Source organism: Pelodiscus sinensis, chromosome 7, assembly GCF_049634645.1.
Source record: "Pelodiscus sinensis isolate JC-2024 chromosome 7, ASM4963464v1, whole genome shotgun sequence".
Lineage (NCBI taxonomy): Eukaryota > Metazoa > Chordata > Testudines > Trionychidae > Pelodiscus > Pelodiscus sinensis.
The window spans coordinates 5,569,237-5,590,428 of NC_134717.1; the positions used below are offsets into that span (position 1 = coordinate 5,569,237).

The 21,192-nt window shown below is 45.4% G+C and overlaps 1 long non-coding RNA gene across 1 annotated transcript; it reads right to left on the reverse strand.

The window, feature by feature from the left end:
* Positions 1 to 469: 469 nt before the first annotated feature.
* LOC142830276 (uncharacterized) lies at positions 470 to 20,939 on the reverse strand. Its single transcript, XR_012905424.1, has 3 exons — positions 20,813 to 20,939; positions 15,099 to 15,156; positions 470 to 681 (listed from the first exon to the last, which is right to left on the reverse strand). It is a non-coding gene; the product is annotated as an uncharacterized LOC142830276 (long non-coding RNA).
* Between the last annotated feature and the right edge of the window lie 253 nt (positions 20,940 to 21,192).

Here is a 21,192-nt window from a genome sequence, read left to right on the forward strand (position 1 = left end):
GTTCTGTCGACAAAGCAAGCTGATTTGTCGACAAAACCGTGTAGTCTAGACACAACCCTAGATGCAATAACACCTTCTGTCAACAGAACTCTGTCGACAAAAGGCGTTATGCCTCATAAAATGAGGTTTACCAGCGTCGACAAAACTGCTGAGTTCTGTCGACGTTGTGTCAACAGAACTCAGTGGTAGTGTAGACACAGGTATAGTTTTGTCGACAAAAGTCCACTTTTGTCGACAAAACTCTGTAGTCTAGACACACCCTTACAGATGTAACCGAATTAGCATTTAGCTCCTAAATCCATTCCATGTCTTAATTGCCTTACATGATGTACGTGACTGTTCCGTTAACCTTAAGATCAAAAACCTGAGATGCTGCAGGACATGAATAATGTTATCAGTATTGTGTCCCGGTTATTTTGAACAACTGTTCGCTTGTGTCAATGACTATAGCTAGATTACTTACATGTGCATAGGAGTTTGAATGCTAACTTCTCCGTGTGGTCACTGTGTGCTCAGCAAAGATGAACCTCCATCATGTGCTGGGTTCAACACAACTGTCAGGCGACTTCAGCTGAAAGATGAAACCACAGGCCTGATCCTGCATCTTTATTCTGCTGAACTGCAAACTGGGGAAGGTACAAGCCACAGGACTGAGATCCCCGAGTAGTTGCTTGGAATCCCCTGGAGAATGCAAGGAAAGACTCAAACAGGTTCTGCATATAAGCTGCATTTGGATTCTTACTTTTTGGGATGATTCCAGAGAAATTTTTGCAAGCCAGCAGACTCATCCATCACTGCCATCTGAGGACCGTATAAGCATTTGTCATGGATATAATCTTGTAACCATTCAATAGCTCTCTTCTTTTTTTTTTTTAATAAATCATTAGTTAGCTTACTAAGGATTGGCTGACAGCGTGATATTTTGATGAGATCTGAAATATATATTCCCCTGGCAGTAAGTGTCTGACCTATTGAGTTTGGTAGAACTTCAAGTATGGTGAATTGGGTTTTCAGTATCCTCTCGCTATATTGAACCAGTTTGGATGGTAACCAAGGGTACATCGAGACTACACCTCTCTGTCAACAGAGAGATGTAGATTAGGCACGTTTAAATTGCTAATGAAGCAGGGATTTAAATATACCACGCTTCATTAGCATAAACATGGCCGCCTTTTTTTTTTTTTTTTTGAAACGGAGCTTTTTAAAGAAAAACAGCAGTCTCGACGCGGATCTTTCAAAAAATAAAGCCTTTTTTGAAAGATCCTCCAAACCTCATATTTTGAGGGATAAGGGATCTTTTGAAGAAGGGTCGTATTTCCAAAAGATCCATGTCTAGATTGTCGTTTTTTTCTGAAAAAGCTCCGTTTCGAAAAAAAGTGGCGGCCATGTTTATGCTAAAGAAGTGTGGGTTATTTAAATCCCCGCTTCATTAGCAATTTCAACGTGCCTAACCTACATCTCTCTGTCGACAGAGAGGTGTAGTGTAGACATAGCCGAAGGGTTATAATGCCTAAAAGGGACTGTTTGGTTTCTTGTTAATCAGTCAATGGTGCTGCATAAGCTCTTTGGTTATTGCTTTGGTGAATCTAATTAAGAACATAAGAATGGCCATACAGGATCAGACCAAAGATCCATCTAGCCCAGTATCCTGTCTACCGACAATGGCCAATACCAGATGCCCAAGACACAGTGACAGAACAGGAAATCATAATCTGATCCCTTCCCTGTCATCCATTCCTAGCCTCTGATAAACAGAGGTGAGGGATACCATTCCTACCCATCCTGACTAACAGCCATTGATGGACCTAACCTCCGTGAATGTATCTAGATATTTTTTGAACCCTGTTAAGGTCCTGGTCTTTCCATAATCCTCTGGCAAAAATAAACCACTTAGCTTTGAGGATTGTCTGTCTTGTGTGAACAAAAACAACAAGGCATCTTGTGGCACCTTATAGACTAGCAAGTTTAAGGTGCCACAGGACTCCTCATTATTTTTCCTAAAAGAGACTAATATGGCTACCCTGCTGAAATGTCTCGGTCTGGTCAGTCCTAGGCACCAGACAACAGTACATTTCGATTTCCCAAAAATTAGAACACAGGCAGGTGGGAATTTAAGGGGAAGAGGGAAAGCAGAGTGGGGGAGATGCAATAGAGTGGAAGCAGGAAATTGGAAGGGTACAGTTGGGAGTGCTGGATGGAGTACCTCTGTCTGGGGTACTCAGTGGAAATGTGAAGGTGGGCAGCATCACTCCCTGTCACGGTGGAAGGATGCAGTGAGAATTATCATCCAGTGTCTCCCACCGGGGTCCTTTCCCTTTGGTTGAAAGTTGAGGGAGGCCAGAATGGGCAGGTGGTTTGCAGGGGAATGGACCCATCACATGCAGATGCAAGAGAGACACCAATCAGGACATGGGACAATAGGGGCTCTTTCTGATCTGCAAAAACTCTGGGGGTTTTTTCTATTTGAACCCCCTCCCTCAACGACAGAGAAAGCAGGCTCAGAAAAAGGCTATGTCTGGGGAATGCTGGGCATATGGTAACCCTATATAAAAATGCCTGATCCCTTTGTGAATCCTGCCGAGCTTCCTGCTTCAGTTGTAACCTGTGGAACTCACTGTCACAAGGTAACTATCAGACTTCATTCCCCTCTCAGCTACGCCAATATAAATTAGAAGTAACACCATGGGAGTGAGTTGACTGCCATTGGTGTCAGCAAGAGAAAAATCAGGACTATCAGTCCAAGGGAGTGGGTGCATGCAATATTTTCCCGGAATCGTAACCATAGTGCGAAACTGCTGGCCTTTTTAAAGTGGACCAGGAAAACTTTTCCATGGTCTGGCATGATCTTAGCTAGACACATGTCCACTTATCATGGGTGTGGCCAAGTGTACTGAAGTCCCATAAAGTTTGTTTACAGCCAACACTGGCTCTCAGTGTTCTGTGCTGCTATTTAGCTCTAATCCACCCCTAAATAACATCTCGTAGCCCAGTAAGCAGTGGAAGTGCTGGTGATGATGCTAGACAATATTGACCTCCCGTGGTCAGGCAAATTCTCTGGTTCGGTACCAGTCAGGTCCCAAGGATGCCAGATTAGAGAGGTTCAAGCTATACCATAAATCTTTCAGATTTTTCATCCTGTGTAAATCAGCATAGCTCCCTAGGCATACGGTGGCTGGGATGAACTTTTTATTTTCCCTGCCCTTTTAACCAAAGGTCCTTGATCTTTCACTATTACCGGGTTACATTTTTCTCCCAAATCCTTTACATTTGGGCTGAGACCATATCCCTGGAATTTGCCTCCAAAAAGGAGGCATTTTCACTCTGGGGCTATGACTAGACTGCATCCCTCTGTCGACAGGGGGATGCAAATCAAGCCCTTCGAAAGTGCAAATGAAGCCAGGATTTAAATATCCTGTGCTCCATTTGCATAAACATGGCCACCACTTTTTTCGAAACAGAGCTTTTTCGAAAAAACGGCAGTCTAGACACGGATCTGTCGAAAAATAAACCCTTTCTCAAAAGCACCTGTAAACCTCCTTTTTTGAGGAATACAGGATCTGTCAAAAAAGGGCTTATTTTTCAACAGATCTGCGTCTAGACTGCCGTTTTTTCGAAAAAGCTCCGTTTCGAAAAAAAGCGGCAGGCATGTTTATGCAAATGAATCACAGGATATTTAAACCACGGCTTCATTGGCACTTTCGATGTACCTAATCTCTCTGTCAACAGAGAGGTGTAGTCTAGACACACCCAGGCTGTGTCTACATTGGCACCCCTTTCCGGAAAAGGGATGCTAATGAGACACTTGGGAATTGCAAATGCCCCGGGGATTTAAATATCCCCCGCGGCATTTGCATGAACATGTCTGCCGCTTTTTTCCGGCTCAGGGTTTTGCCGGAGAAAAGCGCCAGTCGAGACGGGATCTTGTGGAAAATAAGCCCTTTTCCACAAGATCCCTTATTCCTACTTTCAAGTGAAAGTAGGAATAAGGGATCTTCCGGAAAAGGGTTTATTTTCCGCAACATCCCATCTAGACTGGCGCTTTTCTCCGGCAAAACCCCGAGCCGGAAAAAAGCGGCAGCCATGTTCATGCAAATGCCCCGGGGATATTTAAATCCCCGCGGAATTTTCAATTCCGAAGTGTCTCATTAGCATCCCTTTTACGGAAAAGGGTGCCAGTGTGTAGATAGCCCCAGAGAATAAAAATGAGACACTCAGGAGAACTAGTCTGAAAACTTAACAATGGAGTCCTGCATTATAATACATTATTTAGAGGTTAGCATGACGAGGCAGCATGGGACAGTGCATAAGGTATTGGGCTAAGCATCAGGAGATTTTGATTCTATTCCCAGCTCTACTACTGACCTGCCTTGTGATATTTGGCATGGTGGAGTAAAGCTGTCATTAGTCCTTTAAATCTATGTCTACACTACAAGCTATGCTGTGGTAGGATTGTCCTTCTCACATACACGTGGTAGGTCTATGTAGCATAGAAATGGAGGAATGGAAGGGACCCTGACAAGTTATCTTTCCCAGTCTCCAGCACTGAGACAGGACTCCATTTTCTTCAGACCATCCCTCTGACAAGTGCTTGTCTAAAAACTTCCAGAAAAATGGAGATTCTATGACCTCCCTAGGTTATTTGTTGCCATGCTTGACTGCTCTTACGGTTTTTCCTAACGTCTGACCTAAATTGCCCTTCCTTCAATTGAAGCCCATTTCTTCTTAGCCTGTCTTCAGGGATAAGGAGAATAATTCATCACCCTCCTCATTATAAAAACCTGTTAGGCACCTGAAGACTGCTGTCATGCTACCCTTCAGTCTTCTCTTCTCCAGATTGAACAAACCCCAGTTGTTTTTGTTTGGTTTTGTTTATTTGTTTTGTTTGTTTGGTTTTAAACCACCTTTCCTTGTGGATCATGTTTGCTAGACCTTTAATATTTTTTTTTTTGCTTGTCTGGACTTTCGCCCCCAATTTGTCCACATCTTTCCTGAAGTGGGGTGACAAGAACTGGACAAAATACTTCCCCTGAGGCTTTATCAGTGCTGAATACAGTAGAATAATTATTTCTGGCATCTTGCTTACAACATTCCTGTTAAATACACCCCAGAATGATTCATGCTTTTTTTTTTTTGCAAGAGTGTCACACTGTCGACTCATATTTAGTCTGTGATCCACAAAGCCTTTTGATCCTTTCCCTCAGTCTTCTTTCCTAGACAATTCCCACTTGATTTGATTTGTGAACTACATGCCTATCCTGCATTGTCTTGCAATTATTGCCCACCTCAGTTTTTTCAGCCTCATCTTGTGTCTTGTCTTTACATTGTAAACACCAGGGGGAGCAACAGCTATTTTGGAACCTGTATTTTGAGTGAGTCTACAGTGGCATTTGAACCCGGGGTTTAACGTCTGCAGACTAAGCCTATGCCCGATTAATTCCCGACCCTGGGGACAGTACGGCCTGGTTCTTTGAGGTACCTCAGGCACAGATGACTATGTAGGACCTACACTGAGGCGGGGGAGGGGTACATCTACACTGCAGGCTTCTTGCGCAAGAAGTATTTTGGGGAAGAGCTCTTCTGCAAAAACTTCTTGCGCAAGAGCATGGCCACACTGCAAAAGCATAAGAGAGCGTCCAGACTGCATGGATGCTCTCTTGCAAGAAAGCTCTGATTCCCATTAACAGAATGGCCACCAGCACACCTGTACTTCTTTCGATAGGCTTTTTTTGCTCAAAACCCCCGTTTCCCGACCTCACACACCTTTTTGTGCAAGAGCTCCTGCGCAAAACGGCTTATTCCGCATAGAAAGAGGAATACCTACACTGCAAAAAAAAAACCTGTTCTGTCAATTCACTGTAAATTTTCTCGCGCAAAAACACGCTTGAGGTGTGGACGCTCTGTGAGTTTTTGCGCAAAAGCAACTGTTTTTGCACAAAAACTCTGCAATGTAGACATAGCCTGTCTCTTGTTGATGGGCCAACAGCACTGTGGTCTTTTTCATTGTTGTACCTGAAGAGTCCACAGTGGGGGCGGTACAAAGCACTAAGCTTGAAATGAGAGATACATTGGCCAATATTCCTAACTTCGTCTGTAAAAATGATACATGCATGCAAACAGGATAATCATATTCAGTACATTACAACCTTTCCAATGATATGTTACATGAGCCATTTTGCATCAAGCCTATCTGAGTGATGGCATATTCATAACATAAACATTTTTTATGAAGAATATAGACTGCCTCCTCACACATACAAAGGCATCCAAAGTGTTTCTTAAATGGAAATTAAACAGCATGTTATCAAATCACTCTCCAAGGGTCCATTCTCTGCCTCTCCAGCTATCCCAGAGCAATTTCAAATACCATGATTGAGGAGTGTTTATTAGGCATAAGAATTTAACTACACATTGAGCAAAAGGCTACCTGTAATAACTCTTATGTAATTAGTGCCCTGCATAGAGCAATGAGACATTACAGGCTACAGAATCCAATGCGTGTTCTTCAGTTTTAAAGAACAGAGTTAAGTGTGCCATTCACTTAGCTTAATATGCTGTGGGCTGCCAGGTAAAAAGTGCTGAGACTTGCTCATTCTAGCTACAACGGCATGTTTGGGATTCACTTGCTTAACTGCTGAAATAATCCTATTTTCAGTCTATTAGCCCTGAGGAGTTCTATAACAAACTGATTGCTCACAAGTCAATTAGCTTGGGAATGGAGCATATGGGCATAAGAATGGCCATATTGGATCAGACCAGAGGTCGATCTAGCCCAGTACCCTGTCTTCCAACAGTGGCCAATGCCAGGGGTCCCAGAGGGAATGAACAGAACAGGTCATCATCAGGTGATCTATCCCCTGTTGTCCAGTTCCAGCTTCTGACAAACAGAGGCTAGGGACACCATTCCTACCCATCCTGGCTAATAGCCATTCATGAACCTATCCTTCATGATTGTATTTGGTTCTTTTTTTGAACCCTGTTAAAGTCCTTGTCTTTGCAACATCCTCCAGCAAGGAGTTCCACAGGTTGACTGTGCACTGCATGAAGAAAAATTTGCTTTTGTTTGTTTAAAACCTGCTGCCTATTAATTTCATTTGGTAACCCCTAGTTCTTGTCTTTTTGCTTCTGTGTCACAGGACAGATGAGTGGATTGATTCTCTCACAGAAGAGAAGAGTACCATGTGATCTTCAGGCCTCTCACTCTCTCATTTTTACATTTATCATGACCCAAGAGTGCATGGTCCAACAGATAGAACCATTTTTACAGAGTGTCAGTCCAGTGTCCTGTGAAGACATATTGGGAGACCTTAACCAATCTTCTTTTTGTGCCTCTATTTCCTACCTTTTCTCTGTCTTCTCTACTTTAAACTATGAAATCTGTGGAGAAGGGCTGTCTCATACTATGTGCCCAAGATCTAGTATCACAGGCCCCTGAGGTGAACTGCTCAGGAATTTTTTGACAAACTTTTTCTTCCAATCAAACCCAAAACTTTTTGCTTAAAAGCATTTTGGAAATTTTCAAAGTTTCAGTGATTCTTTCAGAATGAAACCTTTCATTTTATCTGGCTTGAAATGACTTTTCTATTAGGAAAGTTAGCTAGTTATAGTAAAACACTGTGTTCAAAAATCAAATTCTTTTCAAATTATTGAAATGAGAAAGTTTGGGGACCCAAACTGATTTTATTTTCCAGCTTTTTTTGCTTTACAAAAGTGGGCGATTTCAACTTTTCATCTTGCATTGAGAGGGGAAATTCTGAGAGACAGGAAAATCATTTCCCATCACCCTTTAGCTCTTATCTTCACTGGAGCTTCCAGGCAGTAGTGTAATAATAAATAAATAATAATAAAGACAGATATCCTCTAAGAGCAATAGGAATACAATAATTGTCTGCTGGCTTCTTCAGTTTAAGACAACAGCAACAAAAATCTAAGCATCTTTTTTCCTTCCCCATCTCAAACAAATTTTTCAAGGATTTCTTCCAGATCTGTCAATATGTACATAGGACATAATTTTCACAAGTGACTTAGGAACCAAGATGAGCATTCATTAAGACAAGGATTATAATTATATTATATTAGCTACTGGGCTTTGTTGCCCTGTGTCATTCACGGATTCGATCTCTGCCTGCTGGCAAATTATTTGAGCTGGAATGAAAGGGGTATAAGTAGAACTCCTGCCAGCTGAATAGCCTCGAGGCGTGTTTTATTTCAAGGGCAAGGTACATTCTGCTGGCTGTTGGAGTAGTTTGGGGAGCAGGAAGGGAAAGGAAAGGGCTGCAGGGTCTGTCGTTTTTCAGCATTAGCAGTGCAGGGCAGCGGCTGTACTCAAGAAATGCCCTTTAATCCCAGGCTACTGGGCAGAAAGCAATAGGAGGCGAGGCTACAATCTTGGCAGACTATTGCTCCACAGACTTAGGCTTCATTAAATGAACCAGGATGCCTAGGAAAGAAGTCTGAATTTGGACCGCAACAAACTGCGCCTTCAGGAGCAGCAGCCGCCGCCTCTCCAGTCTGGTCCGTGGCTTTGTTCTCCTGTTTTCGTACCAAGGGGGAGCAGGGCATGAGGGCGTTAAGGTGGAACGTTCGCATTATTTCAGTGAGTAATTTCCCCTCGGCCAGAGAGCAGGCACAGGGAACGCAGGAGACCACTGGGCAGACGAGGCTGCTGAGAGAGTAGGACAGACACAACATTAGGATTTCCTGGTGGGGGTAAGGTGGGAGATGGAGGGGCAGGTGAACGTCCTCATCAGGCCAGAAGATGCTTCAGTAATTGGAGGCCCATCTTTCTGAGGTGGCAATACGGCCCAGCGTAGCTGTCTGCTACCAGCAGGGCGCTTCCAAGTATGCCGGGGAGGCCGTCTGGAAGTAGTACCCTGTAGCGTCCCATCCACTGGCGGCAACCTAAGGGGCTGGGGTATGCATGAAAAGCCCCCTCCCAAGTTGGCAGTCACCCATCCGGCTCCCCACCTCCTCCTTCCTCAGCGGTAGCCCACAACACCTCACCTGGATCCTGTCCTCCAGAGTGGAATTGGCCATTCCTGACCCTGGGAGCAGGGGGGGAGGGGTGGTGGTAAATGAGCTGTTCTCCTACATGGGGTGGCAGAGGGGTTCCTGAAATGGCATGGGGGTATGTGTGGGAGGCAAGGGGGGGGACAGGCTACAGCAAGGATGGGCAATAATTCTTTGCTAAGGGGGGGGCCACTCCATAAGTTTTGGTCACTCATCATGGGGCTGCACGTTTCTATTAGATTAATGGACAGGGAGGGAGTTAGGGTGCAGGAGTGGGTTCTGACCGGGGTGGAGGTGCAGGGCCTGGGGCCGAGTTTGGGTGCAGACGGGGTTCTGACTGGGGCAGAACAGTTGGAGAGTGGGAGGGGTGGGAGGTGCACGTTCTGGTCAGGAGGCACTTCTCACAGAGGGGCATACAGATAGGCTTCCTGCCTGTCCTGGCCCCACACCACTCCTGGAGACATCTAGCTGCTGCTGCCATGTCGCCACATACCCCATGGATGGCCCACTGCCCCTGCAGCTCCCGTTGGCCAGTTTAAGGCCAATGGGAGCTGTGAGGAAAGTTGGGGGGAGTACTTACGGAGACCAGCTTCCCCCCTCCCACCAGGGGCATGCAGACACTTCCAGGAGCATCATGAAGCCGCCCCGGTGTGCCATCAGTAAGATGGAAATGTTAGACGGCTGGATCCAACCCAGGGGCTGCATTTTGTCCAGGCCTGAGCTATAGGCAACTGCTGAGTCTGGCTGCAACCTCTGGATTTCCTCTTCCCCACATATGGAGAGGAATGGGTCTAGCCCTTCTCCACCAAAGGAAGTTCAGAGGTTCAGGACAGACGCCCGTTTTCAATGACAGTAAGTTGAACATTATGGCCCAGACTTTCAGCTGATGTAGACTGGCAGAGTGCCATTGACTTCAACACTTACACCTGATAAAAATCTGCTCTCATGTTTATTTTGAATGCTTGTTTTTCCCTCTGACAACAGAGGAAGAAATTCCTCTTTCTTCTTCACTTCTTAAGTTACAAGGCTCTGCCTGCATTGCTATTGTCAAAACAATCTTCCTTCTCTTTCGCTTAAGGGAAAACTCAATCTTTGACAAATTCCCTTTTTTTCTTGGAGTTCATGGTGTCCTGTAATTCCATCTGAGCTCCTTAGTTGCTTGCAAAGAGCTTCTTACGGTTAACGTTCTAAATTCTTCTGTTAAATCCCGCGGTTTAGAAATAAAATCAAAACACAGTTTCGCTGTGATCCTTAACTGCATTTACGGGACTCGGCGACAAACACTTTCTTTTTTCCCGTTATCACTCCTACATGTAAAATATTGTAAACATATTGGGCGAGACTGACACAGCCAGCAAAACTGCAGTAGGCAGCCAAAGCCTGAAACGCTTTACCCGAATCTTTCCCGAGAGAAATGTTCTCCATGGGCAATGCATTTGTGCCAAATGCTGCCACGACAAAGTTGGTTAATTCAAAGTTTACTTTGAAAATAGTCTTATTGTCCCAGCTTTCTGTGGGTTTTTGTGCGGTACTGTATGTTTGTACAGCACCTGGCGCAGCATGATTCCAACCCTTGAACAGAAGGACTTAGTGCTAGAAGGAGTCCCTTGTATTATTCAAACTGGAGTAGAGCTAAGTGAATTGGGAGCAGGTAGCCTCACCTCGTATAAATATTTCAGATTGCCCTCCCCTTTTCTACCCTTATAATGGCAGAGTGAATAAACTGGGAGTGAGCAGATCACAGCTTCATTTGCTGAAGGTGCCCTAATTGGGCATTGCATGTGCATGTGCATGTGCATGTGCATGTGCATTCCTTCTTGCTTGAGCCCACCACCCTAGGGTCCCCAGGTGAATGCCCTATTCCCTAGGCCACTCCGGAATCCACCCACCTACCTCCCTCGTGGGATTCCCTTATCCTTCCTTTCGGGTTCTAGAGCATCTGATGGTGCATGGTGGTGGCAGCCAAGAGCCCTGAACCCTTTTAAATTGCCATGCTCGGGGGCAGCTCCCCCCCCCCACACACACACCTATCAGCCGCCCTTCCTGAGCCGGGCTTCCTGCCCATGGAAGGCTGGGGTGCTCCGATTCCCATGGAGCCTCAAGCCCGGGAGCTCCTCCCTGTTGGACTGTCCCAGGTAACATCCCTTGCAGAGGGGAGGGGAGAGCCTGGGGAGCACCCAGCTGGGGGAGGAAACAAGTCACACACAGAGGGAGGGGAGGTACATGCAGGGGAGAGTGAGCATAGGGATGCCTAAATTCTAGGGATGATCCTGCTTGGATGCTAATCCAACAAAGCTCTTAAACACCTGAGATCTTCACAGGCTTTACGCAAAACAGGCGTTTTCCCAGGAAGGGAACCTCTCTGTGATCCCAATGTGACTTGACTTTCCTGAATTTCTATGACCTCTGTGAAACAAAAGACAGGACTATGCAGCACTTTAAAGACTAACAAGATGGTTTATTAGGTGATGAGGAAGTGGGTCTGGCCCACGAAAGCTCATCACCTGATAAACCATCTTGTTAGTCTTTAAAGTGCTGCATAGTCCTGTCTCTTGTTTCAGCAAGACCAGACTAACACGGCTACATCTCGATCACTATGACCTTTGTGAACAGCTTCCTTTCCGTTCAAACTTTCAATGGAAAAAACCCCACCACATTCTTCCCAATTTGGAATTTGCACACACGGGTGAACAAGTGCGGTTTGTTCCCATCGATTCTGACCCACGCCAGTCCTCAGGGCAGTACCAGTCATGAAAAAATGCGGCTCTCTCTTCACTTCCCAGCCTTGATCTGATAGCCAGACACTGAAGTGTGAGTCAGAGCATTACATTGGCTAAATATAGTACACCATGTCAGGAGTATACTGCAAAGTATTAGCATAAATAATACCATTTACTTACGGTGCAGTCATGCCCAGTCAGGGATGGGATTCTAGTGTTAGGGACTTTGCATAACAAGAGAAATCTCCATCATCCCCTCCAGCCTATTGCGCTCATTCTGTATTGCATAGTGTGGAGGTAGGTGTCTACACCTGTGGGCACGCCATAACTTGGTGCCCTACTGACTTAGATGGAGTTTGTACAGGTGTAGAAACCTGCTTGCGTGCTACACAGTGCAGGAAGTGGACCAAGGTTAAGAACAGCCACACTGGGTCAGACCAAAGGTCCTTCTATCCCAGTGTCCTCTCTTCTGACAGTGGCCAATGCCGGATGCCCCAGAGGAGTGAACAGAACAGGGAATCATCAAGTGATCCTTCTGTTCAGTGCGGAGGGAGAAACAGTAACAGGAAACTTGGACATGGCAGAGATGCTTAATGACTTCTTTGTTTCGGTCTTCACTGAGAAGTCTGATGAAGGAATGCCTGACACAGGGTATGTCTACACTACCCTCCTAATTCGAAATAGGAGGGTAATGTAGTCATACCGCAACTGCAAATGAAGCCCGGGATTTGAATTTCCCGGGCTTCATTTGCATAAAGCCGGCCGGCGCCATTTTTAAATGCCGGCAGTTCGAACCCCGTGCCGCGTGGCTACACGTGGCACGGGGTTCGAACTGCCGGCATTTAAAAATGGCGCTGGCCGGCTTTATGCAAATGAAGCCCGGGAAATTCAAATCCCGGGCTTCATTTGCAGTTGCGGTATGACTACATTACCCTCCTATTTCGAATTAGGAGGGTAGTGTAGACATACCCACAGTGAATGCTAGTGGGAAGGGAGTAGGTTTAGAAGATAAAATAAAAAAAGAACAAGTTAAAAATCACTTAGAAAAGTTAGATGGCTGCAAGTCACCATGGCCTGATGAAATGCACCCTAGAATACTCAAGGAGCTGATAGAGGAGGTATCTGAACCTCTAGCTATCATCTTTGGAAAATCATGGTAGACAGGAGAGTTTCCAGAAGACTAGAAAAGGGCAAATACAGTGCCCATCTATAAAAAGGGAAATAAGAACAATCCAGGAAACTACAGACCAGTTAATTTAACTTCTGTGCCAGGGAAGATAATGGAGCAAGTAATTAAGGAAATCATCTGCAAACACTTGGAAGGTGGTAAGGTGATAGAGAACAGACAGCATGGATTTTTAAAGAACAAATCATGTCAAATCAATCTGATAGCTTTCATTGACAGGATAATGAATCTTGTGGATAAGGGAGAAGTAGTGGTATACCTAGATTTTAGTAAGGCATTTGATACGGTTTCGCATGATACTCTTATCAATAAACTAAGCAAATACAAGTTAGATGGGGCTACTGTAAGGTGGGTGCATAACTGGCTGGATAACCATACTCAGAGTAGTTATTAATGGTTCTCAATCCTGCTGGAAAGGTATAACAAGTGGGGTTTCACAGGGGTCTGTTTTGGGACTGGCTCTGTTCAATATCTTCATCAACGATTTAGATATTGGCATTGAAAGTACACTTATTAAGTTTGCAGATGATACCAAGCTGGGAGGGGTTGCAACTGCTTTGGAGTATAGGATTATAATTCAAAATGATCTGGACAAATTGGAGAAATGGTCTGAGGTAAACAGGATGAAGTTTATTAAAGACAAATGCAAAGTGGTCCACTTAGGAAGGAACAATCAGTTTTACACATATAGAATGGGAAGCGACGGTCTAGGAAGGAGTACGGCAGAAGGGGATCTAGAGGTTATAGTGGACCATAAGCTGAATATGAGTCAGCAGTGTGATGCTGTTGCAAAAAAAGCAAACATGATTCTGGGATGCATTAACAGGCGTGTTGTGAGCAAGACATGAGAAGTCATTCTTCCGCTCTACTCTGCACTGGTTAGGCCTCAGTTGGAGTATTGTGTCTAGTTCTGGGCACCGCATTTCAAGAAAGATGTGGAGAAATTGGAGAGGGTCCAGAGAAGAGCAACAAGAATGATTAAAGGTCTAGAGAACATGACTTAGGAAGGAAGTCTGAAATAACTGGGTTTCTTTAGTTTGGAAAAGAGAAGACTGAGGGGGACATTATAGCTGTTTCCAGGTATCTAAAAGGGTGTCACAAGGAGGAGGGAGAAAACTTGTTCATCTTGGCCTCTGAGGATAGAACAAGAAGCAATGGGCTTAAACTGCAGCAAGGGAGGTTTAGGTTGGACATTAGGAAAAATTTCCTGACTGTCAGGGTGGTTAAACACTGGAATAAATTGCCCAGGGAGTTTGTGGAATCCCCATCTCTGGTGATATTTAAGAGTAGGTTAGATAAATGTCTATCAAGGATGGTTTAGACAGTAATTGGTCCTGCCATGGGGACAGAGGACTGGACTCGATGACCTCTCGAGGTCCCTTCCAGTCCTAGTATTCTATGATTTCCCTGTCCTCTATTTGCAGCCCCTGATAAACAGAGGCTAGGGACACCATTCCTTCTCACCCTGATTAATAAGTATTAATGGGTCTGTCTTCCATGAATTTATTTAGTTCTTTTTTGAGCCCTGTTAAAGAACTGGTCTTCACAACATCCTCTCGCAAGGAGTTCCATGGATTGATTGTGTGTTGCAAAAATACTTCTTTTTGTTTGTTTTAAATCTGCTATCTATTAATTTCATTTGGTGACCCCTAGTTCTTATGTTATGGGATCAAATAAATAACTTTTCCTTGTTCACTTTCTCCATACCTGTCATGATTTTATAGACCTCTAACATATCTCCCCTTAATCTCCTCTTTTCTAAGGTGAAACGCCCCAGACTTTTAATCTCTCTTTGTATGGCAACCATTCCAAACCCCTCATCATTTTTGTTGCCTTTTTGGAACTTTTTCCTATGCCAAGATGTCTTTTCTGAGATGAGTTGACCCCTTCGCTAAGCAGTATTCAAGATGTGGACATGCCAGGGATTTGTACAGAGGCAGTAAGATATTCTCTGTTCTATTCCCTATCCTTTTTTAAATGGTTCCTAATATGCTGCTTGCTTTTTTGACTGCTGATGTTAGGAAACTTCTGTGGGCAGGACAAACAGATGTGGGGAGAAAGGAGGGAATGCCCCAAGTAACGAACTTACAGATGGGCCTGACCTTGTGCTAAGACACCACAGCTCTTGTCTCCTTCCAGACCAAAGGCTGATGTTTATTCTAAAGTGCCATCTCTGGATTACTCACCACCAGGGCTACGCTGGTTTGTGGGTGTGCTGAGAGGTCTTCTCCAGGCAGCAGTGAACTGAAGACAAAAAAGCAAACTGCAAAATTACTGTTAATTGCAATAGGGTATGAAAAACTACCTACCACTTGCATGAATAAATAGCGAATATAGCCACGAGCTATAGGAAATAGGGCGTGATATATTATTAATTGCTTCATGATACAAAAGCTAGCAAGGCCTACCAGATTTGAAGCCATATACAACGGCATTGTTAACAGCCACTGACATTTCCAATAATATTTTTATCCTTTATATAAACACATAACATGTAATCAAAGGCTGACAAGTGCAACTCCAATAAGCACAGTTTTCATCTAGCTTATATAAGTGATATAACAGACCCACCGCTCTGCAATTAGACCCCAAATTGCTCAGTACATGGTTTTACCTAGAGGCCAAGATTTTCAAAAGTGACCTGTGATTTTGTGAACTTCCATTTTCGGTCACCCAACTTGAGAAACCACAAAGGGGGAAGGGCAAAGGTCTGGATTTTCACATAGACTTCAAGGGGACTTGGAAAGTTATATCTAAATTGAAAAATTTGATTTACAAGACATTTGATGCCTTATATTGCACATTACTGCATTCCTTTGTAGCATAAAGATGATCTTTTGGGGACAGCAACAATTGAAGCTGAATGGCAGTTTGTGCTTTTGAAACAGTTTTTCAGCTGAATAAGAAAAAAAAAATGAAAAATGAGACACGAAACCGGAAGTTCTTACCCTGTTGAGGAAGTAGTAAGTTCCAACCTCTCCCCCAGTCCTTCCCACAATTCCTGACACCACTAGTGTTCCCAGTAAGCTGTGGGCATGCAGCCACTCAGGAGAGATTCAAATGCTGCCCAGCCGATTAGTAGATCATCCATAGCTAGGTTTGTTTCTACTAATAGTGCACATTCACACATGCCTCAGTACACGTCAAAAAAATTATTTTGCACAGTTATGGAAAAAATCCACACTTGGATGGAAAAAGTTAGAGGGAACATTGGTCACCCTGCATTAATTCCTAGGAAATAAATAACCCTTTCCTTAGAAACAGCATCATACTGTAAGATACTATATCTCATTATTACAATACTAGCCAATAGCCCATCATAAGATAGGATTTCCAGGTCTCTCTTCCATGTCCTTTTCCATTTCTATCTCACTATTCTCTCCTGAGCCTCCGGTCTCTTGCTCTGTCTTTCTTTCTCTCTCTTTCGCTCCCCTATTGCCTCCCCCACTATCAGCTCTCCTCCGCCTCCTGCCTCTCTCCATCTCTCTCTTTCTCTTCTACCTCTCCTGCCTCTCACTCTTTCTCTGCTCTCCTCCACTTCCTCTCTGTGTCCTCTGTTCTCCTCTGTCTCTGTCGGGGATGTACGTTCATCCAGGCCCCGCCCCCTGGCCATGTACATCACCGCCCCATCCCCCTTCCCCTCCTGCTGTGGTGCTCGGTTGACTTCTGCGCCACTCAGCTGGGCCGCCGCGGGGGAGCAAGCAGCACACGCGGCCGTTTGGGCCCCGCACTCCCCATGCAGCATGGGACACCCAGGGGGAACAGCCAGCATTTCAGGCAGCAGCGCCACCCAAAGGGAACAGCCAGCATTTCAGCAACAGCGCCGCCCAGAGGGAACAGCCAGCATTTCAGCAACAGCGCCGCCCAAAGGGAACAGCCAGCATTTCAGCAACAGCGCCGCCCAGAGGGAACAGCCAGCATTTCAGCAACAGCGCCGCCCAAAGGGAACAGCCAGCATTTCAGCAACAGCGCCGCCCAGAGGGAACAGCCAGCATTTCAGCAACAGCGCCGCCCAGAGGGAACAGCCAGCATTTCAGCAACAGCGCCGCCCAAAGGGAACAGCCAGCATTTCAGCAACAGCGCCGCCCAGAGGGAACTGCCAGCATTTCAATGTTACAGACTCTCAGACATTGGTCTACTATATATATGATTGCAGTGTTTGGGGTGGTTACTCATGTAGATATGTATTTATCTGAGGTTGGTTATTTTGCTCCTCATACAGCACTTAGAAAGAGAAGGCATCTGAACACCAGCTGATTGGAAAGTGGTAACATCTTCCTTGGGAAAACCATGAATTTCCATTAAAAATAACCAAAACGGACACAAAAACTAGAAATGTTCAGTTTAGGTCAAAACCTCCGAAACGTTCTGTAGAAAGCAGACAATTTCCACAAAATGATTCATTCCTCCCCAGCCCACTTTTCCACTGAAAAACAACAGTTACGGAAACTTCTCATTCAGTCCTCCCTACGACATTTAGATTCATCTCCCAAAAAAGGATGTGAGCATATGTCTAAATTCATCCCCAGGTAGGAGAACATTTAATTATTGCTTCCCTGAGTCAGAGCCTACATGTGCGCTAACTCTTGCTTGCTTTTTACATTCTAGCACTACCTGAGGGAAAAACAGCTTATTACCGACTGCACTTGTGGTAAATTGTCCCCGATTTGCCCTGTTTGTGTTGTTTGAATGACCCAACAGAGATGAAAAATGCCATGCAAGTGCTAAGTATGATTATTACCAATAATAAGCAGCCACATGTTGCTACTTTGAACGAGAGACAATAAGCAGGAGCCTGTTGAAAACAGAACTCAGAGACTGCAGTGGCAACATAGCAGCTGTGAGTGTATCCACTCCTCAGCAAGATGTCACATGCAATCTCACCACACACACTCAGTCCCAATTTTGGCTCTTTTAAGTGAGTGAATTTCATAAACAACTAAGCTTGAAACTAATTCAAACATGTCACTGAAATAGCCAGTGATAGGGAATTGCTCCCAAGTAAACAAACTTCGTCCCTGGATAAAACACACCATCTCTGTCACATTTAATAATGACTTGCAATACCCTGCCTTAAGCCAATCTTATGGGGATGTAGGAATTGCCACATCAGATCAGAGCAGTGGTTTATCAAGTCCAGTATCCTATCTTGAACAGTGGCCAGTAACAGCTGCTTCAGAGGAAAATACAAGAGACTCAATAATAGACAATATAGAAGTATTTTCTATCTGCTGGTGACTTTTCTGCCCTTTTGTAAATGGCCAGCACACTAGCCACACTAGCTATGTGGCTATTTGGCTGGCTGAGTGTGGCTAGTTGGCTCACAACATTATTTATATTTCCAGAATAACAGGCTAGTTCGCTGCAGCAGTAGCTGCTACAGTAATTGGACACCACGGGTATAGGGTTAAGATTCAGCATCTAGCCAGGGCTTGGTTTTATTTATCAATTGACTGATAATGTCACAAATTCCAGACCAGACTTTCTTTCTCAGTTTGGCTGCTCCAACCTCAAGGAAAACAGCTGCCCCCTCCGAAAGCCATTTTCACCTACCTCATGTTAGAATTGAGATTTCACCTCGCTACTGTGAAGTATTCATCAGCAGCCCCATGTATAATTAGTTTCAGGGTCACCAGGCACATTGATTACTAGCCTATTTGTAGGCACAGTTGCTGCTTTTAAAAGATAAATGTCTTAATTTTGTTAGCTGCTCCTTCACCTCATTCTGAAACCCCTCCAGAACTAATAAGGATAATGCCTGTGCACACCATCCCCTCCAGCGGTAGCTCCTTCTTTCTTAGGGTTTGTCTCCACTTACACCTAGATTGACTCAGCAGAGATCGATCTCCCCAGGGTTCGATTTAGTGGGTCTAGTAAGGACTCACTAAATCGACTGCTGATGGTGCTCCCTCTCCTCTCTGATACTTCACCGGTTTGCAAGGAATCAAGGAAGTGGACAAGAGAGTTTCTTCCATCAATCTCCCACAGTGCGGATGCCGTGGAAATTTGATGTAAGCCAGCATTTCCCACACTATGGGCCACAGCCCAGTACTGGTCTGTGGGAAAAAAATACCAGGCCTCAGCGTGGCTGCCAGGGTGTTCCGGGTTCCTGGAGTGCCCGTGCGGTGCCGGGTCCCCCAGTCCCTGGGCCGGGCTGGGTGGAGGATACAGCTGGATGTTCCAGGCTCCCAGCAGAGGTGTAGCGAGGTGGATATGGGGGGGCAGTTGCCCCCAGGCACCACGCTAGGGGGGCACCAGGCTGGGCTACGGGGGGAGGGAGGGAGGTGCGGAGCGCTGGGATTGCCTGGGCTGCAGGAGGAGGAAGGTGCTGGGGACCCGGCGCTGGACTCAAGGGGAGGGAGGAAGGGAGGGACAGGGAATCTGTGCTGGGCTCTGCATGGTTTGGGGGGAGGTTCAGGGAAACGGAGCTCAGCTGGGCTGCGAGAGTGAAGAGGTGCAGGGTACTGGGCTGGGCTGGGCTGCGGGGGGGGAGGGCTCAGAGATCAGTTTGGCTGCAGGAGGAGGGCGGTGCCGGGAACCCAGGGCTAGGATCAAGGGGAGGAAGGGGCAGGAAATCAGAGCTTGGCTCAGCAGTTTTGCGGGGCTTGGGAGGAGGTGCAGGGAAACAGGGCTCAGCTGCGCTGCTAGGGAGGCATGCCGGGAACCAGTGCGGGGCTCAACTGGGCTGAAGTGGATGCGGGGAGGCATAGGGAACAGACAGGCAGCTCAGCTGGGCTGTGAGGGGCTGCAGGGAACTGGTGCTGCTCTCCCTTGGATTGTGGGGGAGGGTTTTGGGGGAGGTGCAGGGAACCAGCAGGGGCGGGCAGCTCAGTTGGTTTGCAGGGGAGGGAGATGCAAAGAAGCCTAGTGGGGAGGGGGGGGGAACCAGGAGCCCTGAAATGACCTCCCCTGGTCCAAAAAATCCCTCATCTGGGATCAGTCAGGTCCAGAAGATGCCAGAACAGGGAGGTCCAACTCCTACTCAAGTTCCTTCCTCACACCCTCCCTCCTAGCCAGAGACTCTACTCCCAATCTGCTCCTCCTCCCGCCTCCTGCAGTGCCCATGCGGTGCCAGGTCCCCCAAGGCCTGGTCCAGGCTGGGCGGAAGATGCAGCCAGATGTTCTGGGTTCCTGGAGTGCCCGTGCGGCACTGGTTCCCACACACCCTGGCCTGGGCTGGGCAGAGGACGCAGCCAGGTGAAACAGTGAACATTTAGTCCTTTTTCATTCTTTTTTTTTGTATGCATTTATATTTTTGGGCTGCAAAAAACAGTATTAAAAAAAAAACGGGTTCCAACTAAAGTAAAAAGTTTGGGAAACCCTGGTCTAGCCAGCTTTCTATCCATCTAACAGTCCATTTATCCAGTCCATATTCCCTTAACTTGCTGGCAAGAATATTGTGGGTGACCGTATCAAAAGCTTTGCTAAAGGTGGCACTAGGGGTTTTGGGAGGACCAGAAACAACTTATTTGCATATTTATCATTTGCTTAATGAATATGCAAATACATGTTCCCAGTCCTCCAAAAGCTCATGAATAGATTTATTATTCCCCGTGTCAAAAAGTTTGGGAACCCCTGATGCAAGATATTCTCATAGCAGCAGTTGCATATCTAAGGTCGACATTCTCCCCTTGTACAGGCCTGGCTTTAAAGGAAACCACATGGTGTAACACAGTGAAAAGATATAGCAAACTCACTACATCAAATTAATAAAGAGCAATTCAGCTTTTGTTTTAAAGCAAACACGGCAGGTTTCTCTACCATCGTCTGGCTCAGTAGATAACCCAAGATAATCAGAGGTAATCGCACAGGTTACAGCAGCAGATTAAAATAGCCAGGTGTCCATCAATCCTCTCAGGAGGAGATCACATCAGGATTGTCATTAACATGGAGCTTTTACCTTTGAAGACTGCGTTGCTAAATCAATGTCTGTAATAATCTAATCTGGAGTCTACTCAGTAAGTAGGACACAGTCAGAGTCAGCTCACAGCCAGACAATTTCCAGGATCCCGCTGGAATTCGATCCTGCAGGGTATTTGAAAGCAAGGAATCATTATGCCAAGAATACAGTGTTATTTTAGACCCTAAAGTGTCATTCTTCAAGCAACACCCAAGACAGGAAGCATAAAGTGGCCAAATAGGTAACAATCAATAAAAATTAAATCATAACGTGGCATTATTGATACTAATTTAATTTAATTAGAGCTACTCAAATATGATCGCATTTGGAAATGTTCAATAAAGACAGAGGAAATATTTTATTACAACTGTTGTGGGAAA